Raw genomic sequence first — 10056 nt, forward strand, 5'->3', positions numbered from 1 at the left:
TATATGTGTGTGTGTGTGTGTGTGTGTGTGTACACACACACACACACACACACACATACACACACTTAGAGTTTTTGTGTGGCTAACTGGTACAATGGAAAGTGCTGGCCATGGAGTCAGGTAGACCTAAGTTTAAATCTGGCCTCAGACATTAGTTGTGTGATCTTCATCAACTCACTTGACCTCTTTCTGTCGCAGTTTCACCAACTATAAAATGGACATAATAATAGCACCTACCTTTCAAGATTATTGTGAGGCTCCAATGAGATAATAATTTTGAAATATTTAGCACAGAGCTTATTGCATAGTAATTGTTTAATAAATGCTTACTCCTTCACTTCACCAATACTATATATGTATTTTTTTAAGACGTCATGGAGTAGGGAAGTTGAGCTTAGAAACCAACATATATATTATCTATATTTCTTGAGATCATGGATTCAAAATCCAATCAACTCAGGCCATGCCTTCACAATTATTTTCACACTTTATTCATTCTTCAGACCCATGAGACTTTGAGTTTGCTCTGAAGACTATTATGGTTTAAGTGAAGGAAGTACACACTTTGGATATATCTATCACTTAGTACTTGTATAGTGTTTAGAAATGTGGTTGTGTCTCAATGTGATAATTACTTAGCTCTAAAGACACTCTGACTCTAGAGTGACAAAAGTATCTCTGAGAGGATGAAAAGTATTTTTTTGCCATTTATATTTTGTTAACAGGCACTTACAGGCACTCATGCTTTGTAGTGTTTTCCTGGAACTCATTTAAATAAATTGGCATCACACCTGGAGGGGAAAAAAAAAAACAAATAAAATAAATGTCTTTGCAATGCAGCTTAAAATAGCTATCAAAAACATTCATCATGATTATATAAATTATATTTAATAATTCATCATTAATTCTTCCTCTTTTATCACTGAATATAAGACCCTTTTGAAATATACTTATTTTTGCAGGTATGCACATATACTTAGCAAATTGGTTTAATTCTATTCATGAGATGTAAATATACATCCAAAAATCAAACAGATTTATTTCATCATGTTTATTTTATTTACTAATAAGCAGTTTTACTCCACATACCCTCATTTAAATTATATGTATGCATATATCAATATATATATTTTAATAATCAAAAATAGTTCACAGTTATATAGGCCTAATCAATTTTTTTTAAATAAAAACATTAAAATCAAATAAGCCATCAAATACATTGACTTCTAGAATTAAAAGATCTTATATTAAGAGCAAGAAGGGGCTCTCATATCATAAATGACAACTCTGAGGTGGTCAATGAAGCTTAACAGAATTGTTGAGTTCACAAAGCGAATAAGTATCAGAGATGGGATTCAAATCTCAGTCTTTTTACTCCAAAACTAGCAATCTGTCTTTTTCTAGATTTTATGTTGATAACAGTGTTTCTTAATATTAATTTTCTGACATTTTGGGATACATGTTCTTCCCTTCCTTCCCAATCCTCTTTTGTCCCAAGAAAGTAGGCAATATGATCTAGGTTGTATTTGTGTACATAATACATATTTCCATGATCATGATACTGTGCAATAAGTCACATATTACTTACACAAGAGAAAAATATACAGAAGAAATAAAATGAAGAATAGTATGCTTCAATCTGCATTCAGAGTCTACCAGCTCCTTCTATTCCAGTGTTTAGTCTGAAGAATCATGAGACTTTTGGAAATATCCTCAATTGTCACGTTGCAGACAATAATTCATTCATTCATTCACAGTTGATCATCGTACATCATTACTCTTACTGTATATGATGTTCTCCTGATTTTGCTCTCTTATTTTGCATTACTTCATATCAGTCATTCAATGTTTTTTTGGGGATCATCTTGTTCACCATTTCTTATGGTACAATATTATTCCATTACAAACATATACCACAATTTGGTTAGCTATACCCCACTTAGTTGACATCCATTCAGTTTCCAATTCTTTGCTATCACAAAAAGAGCTACTATAAATATTTTTGTACAAGTAGGATTTTTTCAACTATCTTTGATTTCTTTGGGATGCAGAGCTAGTAGTGATATTTCTGGGTTGAAAGGTACAGTTCTTGCAATCTTTCTATTATATCTTTGGTTGTCTTAAAGTAAAAAGAGCCCATGTAAACTCATTATCAACTCATTATCTGTCTGTCTGTCTGTCTCTCTTCCCTCCTTTCCCCTCTTACTTATAGATATAGAGGTATACATGAAAAGAAAGTGAGTGGATATATATAAATATTGATATTTTATATTTATAGAAGCTTTTATATAAGTGCATATGTAAACATACATATGAATGAAATAAATTGGGCAAATATGCTTGTATTGCACAATTTATAAGATAATAGGATAAAAGCACATATATGTGAAAGGACTATTCATTTGTTTATTCATTTTTTTACTTTTCATGAATACATTTTTTTTATATTTTAGCATTTTTCATTCATTCATTCGTTCATTATTTGTGTATTTACTTACTTATTTAGACTAAAACCTCTGATTTCAATGGTAAGAAGAACCTCTTTCTGGAAACTCCCCATACTCACAAATGGCAGTAAAAGTCAATTGTCAATCATAGTCCTAAATGTGAAACTTAGCACTAAGAGATTAAGTGTTTGCTCATAATCATAAAGTCAATATACATTAGTCAGAACATGAACCTAACTCTTCCTGAATCCCTTATGCAATATACCACTTTTTAAATTTATGACCAAGTTCAAAAATAGAACTGATATTTTCATTGAGATTTTAACTAGGAAACTAGACAAAAATGTAAATAGACACCAAAACTAAAATATCTTTTGAAGTTATCTTCATTTTATGTTAAAGAATTATTCTCCAAAGTTTTCTGCTCAATATTTTTCCATTTATTTTGTTTTCTATATAATACATGAATGTAAAAATAATATGTGATTTCTTAAAAATATATAAAAATTATAATAAATATGTTTATTTCACATTAGTATGTCAAAAATCTATGTCCCATTTTCCCCCTTCCCTCCCACCCTACTTGCCTTCTGCAAAAGGCAGATAATATGATATAGGTTGCATTTATATATCAAATAATGCATATTTCCCTGTTCTTCATGTTGTGAAACAAAGAAACTAAAGAAAAAATCATGGAGGAAATAAAGTCACATATGAAGTGATGTGCAGTGAAATGAGTAGAATCAGAACATCACGCACAGTAAAAGCAATAATGTTCCATGATCAACTGTGAATGACCTATTATGAAAAAGGCAAGGATTCAGCACAACTCCATGGACTTGTGATTAAAAAGGATATCCACCAACAGATGAAATACAAATGCAAATTGAAGCATACTATTCTTCACTTTATTTCCTCCATGATTTTTTCTCTTGTAAGCAGTATGTTTCATTTCCAAACATGATGAACATGGACGTATGTATTTCATAATATCATATGAACAACCTATATTACCTGATCTCTTGGGGAAGGGGGAGGGTTCAGGGAAGGGAGACAACATGGTTTATAAATATGGAAAAATAAGGATTATTAATTGTATTGACATAATCTAGAAAAAAATAAAAGGAATTTTTAAAAAGTGTTGGTGACTGTCAGGAGAAGTGAGATAATAGAGTTTCAGTGAAACTCCATCTCACTTAATCTGCATGTAAAACAGCAACATTTTCTGATAAAAACAGGCCTTTATAAAATGCAGCTTACTGTGAGAAAATATTTAAAATGAATATGGGTCACCACTGGTGGCACAACCACTCCTGTTTTTAAAACCCACTAAATGAATTCAGCTGACAATATTGGAATGACCATAATTTTTCATTAGAAAATTCAGAGATGATTTTAATAATGTTGGTTATTTATACCTCAAAAAAAGATGCTATATAATTAAAGCAGCAATTCACCTTAATTGCAAGAAGAGGATAATTACTTGAAAATGAGCCACACAGTTTAATTGGAAAAAGTAAAACCATATAGATCATAAACAAAAAAAAATTTTTTTCTTTCTTTTTGGGGGACATTCTATTACATTTTATTATAACTTTGCTTCTATATAGTTAGGCTCTTGTCTGAAGGAATTCAAATATATTAATTATTTTTTGAGAAACACCTCTATAAGGTTGTTTTCCTGTTATAATGGAAATTGGGGTTATGCTATCTCCATTAACTTGGCACCAAGAAGTACTTATATAACTAGAAATGCATTAGTTTAGCATAAAGGATTTATACAAAGGAAAGCTAAAATGCAATTCTTGGATTGCTAATTATTTTAGAACTTATTGAATTTAAATCACCCAGCTTGCTATAAAAAGAAAAAAAATACTTTGAGCAAACACAGGAATCCAAGATGTGTATATAGTACCAGGAAAGAAATAAGAGAAAAGCTCATACAACTTGCCATGATAATAATGAAAAATTGGTGAAAAAATTTAAATGTAATTGAACTATTCACTGTGATCATCGTGTTCTGTGGAAGCCATGAATGACAACATGAATGGTATCCACATCTATTACAACCAGCCAACAGTTAGGTTTAACCTCTGAAGTTGGTAATCAGTTCAGAGCTGTGCATGTCAACTTTGAAGAAATTAAGTCACTACTCTAAATAAGAAAAATACTAACATTTCCCAAAAAGCACACCTTTAAAAAAAAAAATAAAACAGCCCATGGATATATGTGGGGGGAGGGAGATGTAGATAGGTGAGTGTGTTAGATGTATGGGTATAATTCAACTTTAATTCCATTCCTATGACCTCCAGTTTCAAATACTTTCAATAAGAACCATCTTAGTGAGCCAGGCATGATGGTTCTGCTGTGGACAGTATAGGTATAAAATATATTAAGCAATAAAACAATAATAAACAGGTTTCTCAATTCCACCCATCCCCTCCCCAATTCCATTCCCAAAGTAAGACTGTTTCCTTTATTTTCATAACCAAATGCTTTAGGCACTTCTCCCAGAGGATCACTTGAGATTTAGTACATCTATCTTGAAAGTTGAGAGATCACCTATCTGCAACAGTATGTGCTGTAAAATGTACCTTTAATAGCCAATAAATGTGGCAAGAGTCATTGCTTGCTACCTGATAGCTAGTAGGCTTTCAAATTATAGAATTCATTTGTCACAGTCCACTTAGCATATCTATAACACTGCAACAAGTGATGCCATCTTCAAGTAGCTATTTTAATGGATAAAAGTGTAAAATGCTAAACTAAGAGGTAATAGGATGGAAAAAGAAATGAATTATGTTAAGACTTTCTTTGGATGGTTGGTAGGCAAAGATGAGCAAGGAGGAAGAGTATCATCTTAAGTAGGCAACAGAGACTTATTTTTCTTACCAGACTTTGATTATAAAATAATTACAGATACATAAACCACATAAAAAGTAATGTGAGATAAAATGGTAACTTAGAACATATTTCACACTTAAGTCTTTTCCCATTATAGAAGATAGCTTTATTAGTTTTCTGAATTTGGAATTGAGGAGAACAGGATATGGATTGATTAGAATCTTTCATTACACCTCTACAAATCTCAAGTAATGTGAAAAACACAGACATTGTCAGTTCAAGTAAATCAGATATTAAAATTATGTTATGTGTAATTTTGCTGCCATTGGGTCATCATGTAGTCATTGAAAGTAATTTATTGAGACTGAGTATATGTCTCTAAATGTGTAGGTCATATGTGACTATAATGATACATACTGGGTTTCCATATTATGATGTCTTCCCTTAAAGAGTGTATATCTATATATTTGGACCCAAAAATAAGATTTTTGACTTTTGGCTATGGAGAATGTTAAAAATAAATCTTCCAGTTCCAAATGGGATTATTTTATCTAGATTTGAGAAGGGCACAAATGCAACATGCCAGAAACACCTCAAAATTTTCAGTCATAATGTCTAAAAAGAGAGAAGGAATGGAGTCTTTTTTCCCCCTCACTACTTTAAATCTTGGCATAGTGTTGAGAATTAATCTTTCTAAGTAGTCGCTGATCTATAAAAGAGGAGCAGGAAGGTAATATTGTCCCAGTCTATTAGTTTAAGCATCTCAGCCTCCTGTGGCTAATTTTAGGAAGTTATTTCCACTTATGTGATAGAAAAATGCAGAAAATTTCCCAGAAGTAATGTGGGCATGAACAGCAAAGCTCTCAATAAATAAATAAAAAATGAAAAACTTCCTAAAAATCAGTAGATGAAAAGTTGAATGAGTTGTCTTAGGAGTCAGAAGTCTCTTTCTCCATGACATATCCTAGTAAAACTAAATTCTTACTAGGGATTTTATATAGGAGGTTTCCATTCACTTTGGACTAAATGACTTCTGAGATCTTGTTAAGTAAGATACATATTTCTGTTTCTCTACTAAACATTTGTCAAATTATTAAATGCATTTTATATATTGTGAACATTAAAGTATATTAAAATTTGTTTAGTAAATATTTTTGTCTTCTCCCTAAACCTATTATCTTTCTTTTCTGTCATTTTAAAGTATATCCTATGAACAGCTTTAAATCTATATCCAGGGAAATTCTTATCCATAGGCAGAAAAGATAATTACCATACATGGCATGGCTCTCCAAAGGCTTCAGGAAGATGTTCTGCTACTTCTCTGTAAGATACCCCTCTATGCCCTCAATTCCTTTAGCAGGAGATAAAGGCTTTCATTCTACAATTAGACGTAAAGCTTAACATTCAAGGAATCCTGAAAAAGATAATAATGTTTATTTCACTTTCAGTAAGGTGACAATGATTGGTACCAGATCCTTTACTGAGACTTGGTTCATGAAAGAAGTTCTGGCTATTTAAAAAGACGGAGTATATAGGTGCTGCAGAAACTGGACATTTAGAATTGAGGAATTTGGTCTATTTTGTATGGTTGTGTAAGGCTTGTACTACCTATCCCTATCCAGTTGGGTCAATCGAACCATGAGTTTGTGCCTCAACTACAAAATCTAACTTCACAATCTCCTCTCTTCACAATGCATTCATGTGATTATTTCAAATGTCTGTTTCTAATGCTGTTTTTAAAAATTTATATTGCCTTTGTTTTTTCAAGTAATTACCACTGTCATCTATTCATATAAACATTTTCCTCACACATTATTATATTTATCACCTAAAATATTTAATCTTGAAAACCGAATTCATTACCCAGAAAATATGAATATTAAAATTATTTTTCCAGTTCCACAAGCTATCTTCTTTATCCATCATTATTTTCCTCTTAAATTTCTATTCTATCTTGTGATTTTTTATATCTATGGAGGTAACTCCACTTACTAATTATAGATGTGCTGAACTTACTAATTTTTCATTACTCTTAATTGTGAAAAAATAGCTTTTTTATTTCCTTTTTCTTAAGACTTCTGGATCTGTCTTAACAAATCTGTGAGGGCTGAGTCTAATGAACCAACCAAAAGAGGAAAGTGTTGGAATTGTTTTCATGAGTAATTGTCTAATCTGCTAATACTCAAAATACAACTATTTCTGTTCTTGTAACTTGTGGTCATACATTGATAATTGTGGACATGCCTTTATTATAGATATGTCCTTTGTTTTTCAGTATATTTTAGGCTAGTACTGCCAAATTAGCTTGAGAGACAGATGAAATAAATACATAGTATTTCCAGAGTTTCATGTAACCCATCCCAATCAAAGTCATACATTGATCTCAACATCCAAATACTAAAATGAAAACAACACAAAATTCAAAGTTAATCCTACTTAGCTTGTGGAAACAGAAATTAGAGTTACTTTTTTTCTGGAGTGCAACAAACAAACACATCAATTGTTTTAAATGAAATTAAATATACAATTTCAATTTTTAGTAATTTATAAATTCCAATGGATTACCAAATATTGTCTTTTCTCAGAAATAAATTAGGCGACATTGGAATTCACACAGGTCAAATGCATAATGACAAATTTTTTAAATTATAATTTTATATGTTCTATTTTAAAAAAATAATAAGGAATTAAATTTTGTGTGTATGTGTTTCTTTAGAATGATGAACTTAAGACAAAATGTGCTACAATGGATGGAGAGTCAGCATCAAAGTCAAGATGATTTGGATTCAGGTAATGTCTCCTAAATATCTGAATCATGATCCTGTGCTATTTACAGCCCTCATGCCACTTCAACCACAATAAACAATTTCAGTGCTATAGAGAATATTTTAGGACAATAACTTTCAGAAAAGGTATTGATAAATGCTGTTTCCTCTTCTTAAAGTTCCTTATACTAATGAAATGAAAGATTCACTTCCTATTTTTTATTGTGTTTTGTGCCCTAAGATCACTTGAAGAATCATCCTCTCCTAGAAGTAGCCAGTGGCACATTTAACATGGCCCTAGGGCTATAGAGCACTTCATTTAAAAATCTGTCCTCAAGCACTTATTAGTTGTAGGACCCTGGGTAAGTCATTTATCCTCAGCCTGCCCTTGTCTTCTCAGTTGTAAACTAGAAAAAAAAAAATAATAGCATCCACATCTCAGAAAAACCCTTATAACAGTGCCTGGATCATAGCAGGTATATAAAGTTTCTTTATTTTTTTCTTTCCTACCTCCTTCCTATCTTCCTATCCACCTTTCCTTCTTTCCTTAGTCCCACATGGTTGTAAAATTTGCTTCTAAGATGTATTCCACAAGGTATTATTTTCCTTGTATGAGTATTGCTATTTTATGTGAATTTATTTTTCCCTCCCATAGTGATTAAGCACCACTTTGATGATGTTCCATGAGGGAAAGATGCTTTAGAAAATGATTTTATGACTAGTAAAAGAAAGATTACAACAGCCTTAATTGGTTGAACAATTGATTGAACAAAACAAAAATTTCTTTCAACCAATGAACCCATTAAAGAAAATAATCTGACAAACTATTCAAACATAATGTTTATAATCAAACAGTATTTTGGCATCCGCTATCTAGAGATGATATGAAAAATATTGGGAGGAGTTAAAAGTTAATTAAAAGTCAGGACATTCTATTGGTAAATGACTAAGAATTGGCTCTTCAAAAACTGTTAGGATTTACTCAATCACTTTCTTAAGTCTAGACAATCACCCTAGCAATAGATCAAGTTCTGATTTATAGAGTAATATATAAGATATAAATGCTGACTTTTTAATAATTAGTTCCCCTGAGTCTACATGTGTGAAATCCAGCATACCCTAGTTTACAAGACACAAGATCCTCCTCAAAGGGACTTAGTATATTTTTTACTAATGAATAACAAATTAATCTATTAAAGACAACAGTAACATATATCAATCCATTCATTTCCCCGTGTATCTATACATGTTTACATACATACTTACATATATATATGTATATGTCCATACACTCATATTCTAGTTCTTCCTACTTGGAACACATTGCTAAAATTTATTTCAATAAAAATACAGAAAATATAAAAGAAAATAGGCAAATCATTCACTATTAGTATCATTTTAATGACAACAATATCACTAAAATAAACAGCTGACATTCATATTTTTAAAGCAGTTTCCTCATAACATACCTGCTATGTGAAGGTAAGGCAAACATTGTTGCCATGGTTTTACCGATGAGAAAACAAATTTAGAGAAATGAAGTGACTTGATTAAGATTGTGCTGATATTAAGTAGCACACTTCAAATTAACTCCAGTTCTTCTGCCTCCTAGTACTCATTGTACTTCACCAGCTAATCTTTTTTTCTAATTTGAGAGTGATCTCTAAATTTAAATGCAATGACTGCTATTTCTATGTTTAGTTCCTTCAAATAAGTTATGCAAGCAAAATATTAATGCTATCATCCATCCTGAAAATATAGGACTATTTAATTAATTGCAAACATCTGTCCTATACTTCAAAAGACATAAGGGCAGAAGAGTTACTGTACAGAGTTATGCCCACACAATATCATATTTTAATGATGCATTTTAATATCCACATCTTCCTGTGGTATGCAGAGATGATATTTTTAAAGGGGAAAGATAATAATGTTTCGATACTAAAATCTGGACACAGAATGTATTGGGTAAGGGTTATTACATATCATAAATTTTGTTG

The 10056-nt window shown here is 31.3% G+C and overlaps 1 long non-coding RNA gene across 1 annotated transcript in view; it reads right to left on the reverse strand.

Annotated features, from left to right (window-relative positions):
• LOC103100911 (uncharacterized) overlaps positions 1-9654 on the reverse strand; it is a 48242-nt gene extending 38588 nt beyond the window's left edge. Inside the window, exons 1-2 of the long non-coding RNA XR_008912881.1 lie at positions 9526-9654; positions 734-791 (exon numbers count right to left, since the gene is read on the reverse strand). This is a non-coding gene — a long non-coding RNA (uncharacterized LOC103100911). The remainder of the gene's footprint in view (positions 1-733; positions 792-9525) is intronic.
• Positions 9655-10056: the final 402 nt, after the last annotated feature.

Source organism: Monodelphis domestica, chromosome 6 (genome assembly GCF_027887165.1).
Source record: "Monodelphis domestica isolate mMonDom1 chromosome 6, mMonDom1.pri, whole genome shotgun sequence".
Taxonomy (NCBI): Eukaryota; Metazoa; Chordata; class Mammalia; order Didelphimorphia; family Didelphidae; genus Monodelphis; species Monodelphis domestica.